The 7,986-nt window shown below is 43.9% G+C and overlaps 1 non-coding gene across 1 annotated transcript; it reads left to right on the top strand.

Moving 5' to 3' along the window:
- The first annotated feature begins 7,455 nt into the window (after positions 1-7,455).
- On the top strand, positions 7,456-7,527 carry TRNAM-CAU (transfer RNA methionine (anticodon CAU)). The gene has a single exon. It is a non-coding gene; the product is annotated as a tRNA-Met (tRNA).
- The last annotated feature ends 459 nt before the right edge of the window (positions 7,528-7,986 follow it).

The raw sequence follows: 7,986 nt of genomic DNA on the forward strand, positions 1-7,986 counted from the left end.
AAAAAACGTAATTGGCAGTCAAGCAATTTCCATTAAATTGCAAAAAAACATTTTTTTAAGATATCGGATAGGGGCAATCTCGGTGTCTACATATATGTATTTCAACACAGAATTCAGTCCATAAGTTATGAATAATTTTAGAGGAAACGTGCTGAAGAACATTTACATTTTATATCTACAAATACATATACGTTGAGTTGCCATCAATATTTTTTCCATTGGCAGACTTCTTTTTTTTTAGCGCAGCTGCCGGAAGTATACAATTATTATTATAATCATAGAAAGCGCTAAACCGACAAGGGTCATACAGCTCTTCGGGGTAGAAAATAGTGCTGGGGCTATAAACAGCTAGGTGTAGAGGGAATCAAAGGTGAGAAGAGAAAAGGGGTGAAAGGGATGCTAAGGGCTATGTGTCAAATTTCGTAAAGTAAAGCAGTTGCTGACAAAAAGTCAAAAAGTGATTGTAAGTCAGAGGCTGGACCGTCTGCAAGAAGAGAAGGTAAGGTAAGAGTGGTAGGGCGGCGGCGTCGTTGGAGGTAAATCCTGCGAGCTCGGTAACCGGGCAATCTACAAGAAAGTGAAGAACCGAAAGAGGGACCTGACAAACCTCACAGAGAGGAATAGTGTCATTCCATGAGATACCCATGGGTAAGGCAAGTATGGCTGATGTGGAGACGGGAGAACGCGGTGTCCCTAGTAAGGCAACGGTGGTAAGAAGATGACCACAAACTTAAAAGTGGTTTAATAGAGTGCAATTTGTTATTGTGCGTACCCGACCACCGTTGTTGCCAACGGCTGCAAAGACGGGCAGACATGACTGGAAAATAATCTCTAAAAAGAATACCCTTAAAGGAAACTGGAGGATCATGCACTGCTGACCGGACAGCAGCATCCGCTTGTTTATTTCCCTGCACATCAACGTGTCCAGGGACCCAACAGAAAACGACGTCTTTGTTCTTGCTAGCCACACAGTGTATCCACAGTTGAATATGTAGGACTAATGGGTGAGGGTAATCAAATTGTTTAATGGCTTGTAAAACACTGATTGAATCTTAAACTGGAGGGAATAGCAAACGTCGAAGAAGACATATGTAATACGGAGAAGTGCTATGAGGATAGCATACAACTAGGCAGTAAAAATACTAGCTGAGTCTAACAAATGACCTCAGACAACATCGTCAGGGAACACCGCCACAAACCCAACACCGTCAGAGGATTTAGAACCATCTGTATAAACAGCGATGGCATGAGTATGCGACTGTAAATGATCAAGAAAAAGAGAGCGAGAACCAGAAGTAGGTAGGAGAGCTTTAGTGCAAGGTAGTAGGGGAGAACAGACACGAACCTCCGGAACCTCCCAAGGGAAAAGGGAAAAGGCAGACGCTGAATGAACATACAAGGGAGGTAACTAGAGAGAAGACCAGAGTGAGTGAAGACGAAGAGAAAACGGTCGGAGTAAGCACGGGCATCGTACAAATAATGTGCTTCTACTAACGTCTGACGGAACACGAAGGTCTTGAGCATGGACAAAGTAACGAAGGCAATGAACATCATTGCCTCAGCATAGAGACTTTTAACAGGGGATGAACGAAAGGCGCCAAGGGATAAACATGGACCCTGATGATGAAGGAAATATAACTTAGAAAGAGTGGTGGGAGAAGCTGCAGAATAGACTTGATCGTCATAATCTAGCTTGGACAAGACTAGGGTGGAATGTAAACGGAGGAGAGTCCGTCGATCTGCTCACCATGAACGATGCGCAAGAATTTTAAGGAGATTCAGCCGACCATGGCAAGCTGCCTTCTAAGAGGAAGTGCAAGGGTTCCATGTCAACCAGCAATCAAAGAGAAGGCCATGAAACTTGACAATATCACATTCTGAAATACATGAGCTGTGTAAATACAATGAAACATATGGGATAAGAGGACGTTTAGTGAAGGTAATGAAATGGGTTTTCGTACTAGAAAATTTAAAGCCATGAAAAGTGGCCCAATGGGAAACTCGGTCAATCGCATTCTGAAGGGAGGCTGCTACCAGGCGACAGTCAGCACCTGCGTAAGCTATAGCGAAGTCATCCACATAAAATGACGACCAAATATGCGATGGAAGAACAGGACGGTAGGTTATTTATATCTAAGAGAAAAAGGGTAGTGCTGAAGACACAACTATGTGGGACTCTCTCGGCTTGAACAAAGTTTGAGGAAAGCAAGGCACCAACAGGGACACGAAAATGTCTGTCTGTCTGATAAGAAAGCAGCAAAGATGGTTGGCAGATTACAGAGGAGGCCTAAAGAGTGGGCTTGGGCTAAAATGTTATACCTCCAAGTGGTGTCATATGCCTTCTCAAGATCAAAGAAGACTGCCAGGACGGAGTGTTTGTTAGCAAAGGTATTTCACACATACGTATCTAAGTGGAGCAAGGGGTCCAAAGTAGAGCGGCCCTTCTGAAAGCCATTTTGAGGAGAAAGACTATTGCGAGACTTCAAATACCATATCAGACGTCTATTCACCAATCGTTCCAGCACTTTACAGACTACACTGGTCAGAGCAATGGGACAATAGTGAGAGGTATCAAGCCCCGAGGTGCCTGGTTCGCGAAACTGTAGAACAACGGCAGATTTCCGTTGTTGAGGGAAAACCCCTCACGTCCAAATATGGTTGAAAAGACGCAAAAGGACTATAAGGGCTGTAGAATACAGATGCTGTATCATACTGATATGAATATCATCAGGCCCAGCAAGCAGAAAGCGTGGACTCTAGCTATAGGAGAGTGAAAGGCACATTATACAGCTCCATTCCATTAACAGAGAAATCCAAAGGCAAGTGTTCCTTGGTAGACTTAGATGCAAGAAATGAGGGGCAAAGGTGAAGCCCTTGGGAGACACGAACAAAATAGTTCCCGATATCCGTGGCAACTTCAAGAGGTTCCACAACACCAACACAGCAACCCGCAGAACAGGAGCTGGGTCTGGAGCGCACTTGCCACACAACTTCCATACCTTGTTCCAAACTGCACACATAGGGGAAGTCGAGGAAATGGTAGACACAGTCTCGCCAATAAGTACGTTTAGAGTCGCGTATGACGTGGAGAGCGACTGCCCTTGCCCCTTAAAATCTAAGAGATGACCCCACACAGTGCGTTTCAAATGCACTGCACGGGCACACGCAGGAAACCACCAAAACATGCATGCCTCAGAATGCCTGCCTGGGATTTGAGGAGTAGAACGTGATGCTGCAGTCAAAACTAAGGTCGAAAACTGGTGCACAAGTTCATCAATATAGGACGAAGAAGGGTCCTCAGAATAAACGGTATGATGAGAGTATAAGTCTCAATGCGCTCCGTCCAAATTGCCAACGAAGGCTACGAGGCGGTCGGGAATACACAGTGCAAGTAAGGAGAATAGGAAAGTGATCACTGTCGTGCAAATCCGGGAGAACAGACCAAGCGTAATCAAGTGCGATTGACAGGGAGCAGATAGAAAGATCAATGCGATAGAGAAGAGATCAAAATAGCAATATCCAAGATACAGAATGCACGGGAAGGGGAGAGATATAGAGAGCAAACTGTATACTATCTGTGCAAATAAATACAGGCTGCAGTATAATGCAGCAGAGAACGAACAAAGACCCATTGATACGGTATACCAATGGGCACAAGAAGTGCACTTCATTAAATGATTCATCAGGAAAGGGATCAGCCGAATGCAACAGCACATAGGTCGAAACGGAACGAATAACAGCTGAATAAATTTTGGGCTCTTGTAACCCAACACATACTGAGGAAAACTGGGAGACCAACACTTGGAGCTCTCACTGATTACTCCTGAGGCCACGAATATTCCATTGTAAATAAAACATTATTTACAAAGACAGGTATGCCAACAATAAGAACTGACAAAATCTATGGGCTATTAGGGTCAGAGAAGTTAATGTGTGGAGGCAACGGTAAACGTGTGAGCAAGGAGGAATCAGAATGCTGTGTAGGAAAAGATTGTTGCGAGGGTCGTGAAAAATATGAAGGGGTGGAAAGAGGTGCGTCATTGTCCATCGAGCGTTTTGTCTCTGCAGTATAGTCGGAGATAGCGTCAAGTGTCTCAGAGGAAAAGGAGGAAAAGGAAGATGCTGATATCATAATTTCAGAGACATGTGAGGTAGAGCAGCAAGTAGAGATTGGGGAGACTATGGTCTGAAAGGGAATGGGAGAATGAGCTTGGAGACATGCGTTCGTGTGGGCAGAGGAATCCTGCGGTGCAACAGGAGAGGAAGGAGGGTGGAAGGTAACTGAGGAAGATGACTAGGGGAAAGGGGTAACAGGAAAAGAGGGGACTACGTGAGGAGGGTGAGCCTCCTCCTCCATGTGAGAGTTAGAAAGGGGGTTAGAACGAGGCACTGAGGCCGAGAAGGAAAACTGTTGAGGAATTGTAAGTAAGAGACTTGGACTTATAAGACAGGTTCAGCTCTGCAGGTAATAGGTGCAAAGAAGAGGTAGGTGTGCGAGGCCTTGCAGACTGAGAAACTAGTGGGTGAGAAGAAGTAGTGGTAGGACTAGGTAAGGAGGTGGGGGTTTCAGAGAGTTAAACCGCAAAAGAATTAGAGACAGGAGTAACCTCAGAAGACACGACATCGGAAGAGTTGGTAGGCAGGAAGACTGCTAAGGCTGGAGGTCTCCTAGCTACTCGCGAATAAGGAATACATGGAAGATTCCCTTGAAGGCGGAGCCGAGAGACAGTCATAGCATAAGAAAGGCCTTCGCTCTCCCTAAGACAATAGATTTCTCGTTCATTACGATAGACCTGACAACGGCAGGAAAAAGAAGGTTGAGGTTTATTGCAATTGAGACAAGTGAACGAAAGACTGCAAGATGTATCTGTATGATCTGTGGCACCACAGATCGGGTACTCCACCGCAGATGTGCAGTATTTAGCGGGGTGTCCCATGCGCCAGCAATTTCGACACTGTTGGGGAGTATGGACAACTTTATGGACCTCTAAGCGATGACCCACAATATAAACGGAGGATGGGAGTTCACGGCAGTCAAAGGTTAAGTGGGCAATGTTATTGGGAAAGTTCCTCCTCCCACGAGCAGGCAGGGCATATGTATCCACTTTGAGAATAGGAAGGTCCTGAAGGGCTAATTGTTCCAAAATATCATCCCCACAAGACAGACAATCACTCTATACAGTGGTATGTGGTACAACCACCGTACCTCTGCAAGAATTGAGAGTGGTGTGCTTGTGAACTGTGATTGGAATGTTATCTATGGAAGTAATATGGGAATGATCATGAGCTTGTTCTGCATTCTGAACTGTAATGATGCGTGCACCGCTTCAAAGAGCATGAAAGGATATATTTTGGCCAACGTGTCATAAGAACTTTACCAATACTATGGTCAGAAAGATAATCAGATGGAGATGTTGGTTGTAGGGAAAAGAATTTAGTCCACTGCGTACTTGTAAGTATGGTGTGTAAAGGAAGTGGGTGTCGCGCAGGTCATTTTTGAGAAGAATGACTAGACATCCAAAAACCGTCATCAGTAAATGGTCTGGAACGTTTAGACGTAGTACCACGGGCAGCCTGACCCGAGGTAAATGGGCGATCCGAAAACTGCCTAACGTATTCGGGGAAGCCGGGTGCATAGTTAGAGGCATGCAAGAGGCAGAAGCATTAACAGAAATGGGCGGAGACCCAGCACCTGGAGCAGGTGACGAAGCGTCACCAGCAGAAGGTACAGTGGTCTGGGAAGAGTCTAGAGAATGGTCCAGTAACGAAGCCGAGCCAGAGCAGGATGTGGTAACATAAAGGGGCCTAGGAGGAGGAGGGTTATCAAGGAACGAAGACTCCATGATGATGGGACTTCTTTCTTATTATTTTTAAGAAAAAAAAGAAAGAAGGAAAGAAAAAATGAATAAAAAAAGTGGGACAGTATAGGAACGGTCACTAGAAGGTGTGAAAGGGCCGTAAGTTCCTTGCCTCATCCGAGAGGACCTCGAGACCACAAGCAGTGCAGATGCAGAGTGGAACCCAACCCAAGGAACCTCACGGAGCGGGATGAACTCCTACACACTTCCCCTTACCTAGAAACCGTAATGCCAGAGGGGAGGATCCCAGAGGCTACAATCAGGACATGGAAAAGGGGAGGGTTGGGAGTGGGAGGAAAGGGAAAAAAAAGGGGAGAATGGGGGAGGATGTGATAGGGAAGGGAGGATTTGGAGGTAATTAGATTCGGTCTGAGGAAGAAGACCAAAAGTTCCACTTTCTCAGAATAAAGAGCCTCTTCACCACTACAAGGAGCCCCCCTTGAAGAAGGAAAGCAAGCAAATTCTTGCAGCTCTTTCAAGAACAATCAATTTCACGTATCACGTCCGGTGGTGTTGGAGATATATCTGGAATGATGGGGACAACAGAGCCAATCTTGATCTTAAACTTATAATACTTCGTGTTAAACACCGTGTTTCATTTACTCCAGGAGTTTGGTAGTAAATTCGCAGGTAGTGAGAGTAGCAGACCTGCTCATAGGAGGCATACACACTACTGCTACATATTTTGGAGAGGTCATGTGTAGATAAGTAGTTCATTCAAAGCTTCGGGTGCGTCAGTTCCACTTTTGAAGTTTTTCCACATTTCGTTTCCCAACATGAAGCAACTCCTGCCGTGAAGCATCTGTGTCTGCGAATATGAACCCGTCTGATCACAACTTCTGTGATGACTTGTGAATTTTTATGCATTACTTTCCATATTCAAAATATGGCGTATGTAGTATCATATCCAGACATCGCATGTGAAAACAATACTTAAACACTCATGCTATTCCGAAGAGCGTCTTGGGCTACTCTAGTGGAGATTGTTTTCGTTTTGGTATGCATGTTGTTATTGCTTGAATTGGTGACATGAAAAAGGAACGACAGTGTATGTCATTAGCTGTAATGTGAATATTGTTGCGAACCTCTGGAAAGTCTAAAGCCTTGCGTACATAAACCACGACAGCATCGGTTTCATAACCCGCATCTAACATGTTGATAAAGCATTTAACATCTTGAAAAAATTCTGCATCTCACACAGTTTTGACAGAGTCAGGTTTTTTTCCTGTCCTAGATTCTACAACCGTATTGGTAATGATGACTGCTGAATAAGACAACAGTACTGTTCACAGTCCTTAGTTGCAAATACCTCATCAGTGTCAAAGACGACACACAGGAATCCCATGATGAACCATGGCAACTACAAAGGATTCACATACAGATTCCACTGTCTCGATTTTATTAGCCAGTCCAGGAGATGCAAGAGAGCTTTCCATCAATTACTGTCACTGTTCTTATATTTTGGTATAAAATCTGTCTTTGTAATTATGTATACTAAAGTGAAAAAATAAGTTATACACAAAATATAAGCTATTATTAAAACCTTAAATTTTTACGTAATTAACTTATGAAAGTAATCTTAAAGACTTTCACGTCAAGCAGAGTGGCGCAGTGGAAGCGTGCTGGGCCCATAACCCAGAGGTCCGTGGATCGAAACCACGCTCTGCTAAGTTGTTTTAGTTAAATTACTTGTATTTAATGCTGCTTTGAACATCCTGTTTATTTTCAAACTTGCACTAGTTTATTAATTTCTACACAATCTAATTCAGTGCTGATATGATACTAATGAAACTAACTTGTGGAGAGTATAAATATGGATTTTTTTTTAAAAGTGTTCGTACAATTTGAAACTTTAATATTGTAGCATTTATGCAGAGCGTCGGAAATCAAACATCAGCTACCCATCCACAGAGTCGTGATCTTCGGGTCTCAGCCATAGTGTCCTTAATGATGGCTTAATTTCTGTATCAGTGATATTCCTTGGATATGCCGCTTAATTTATCCATGTGAGATCCGTCTCCGTACGTGATATCGGGAAGAACAAGTATTTATAGACACACACTTCTGCTCAGAGGCAACTGTTACCCCACCTTTACAAGTGTTAGATGACACCATTTTAGGACTATTT

The sequence above is a fragment of the Cherax quadricarinatus genome, chromosome 78 (genome assembly GCF_038502225.1).
Source record: "Cherax quadricarinatus isolate ZL_2023a chromosome 78, ASM3850222v1, whole genome shotgun sequence".
Classification (NCBI taxonomy): domain Eukaryota; kingdom Metazoa; phylum Arthropoda; class Malacostraca; order Decapoda; family Parastacidae; genus Cherax; species Cherax quadricarinatus.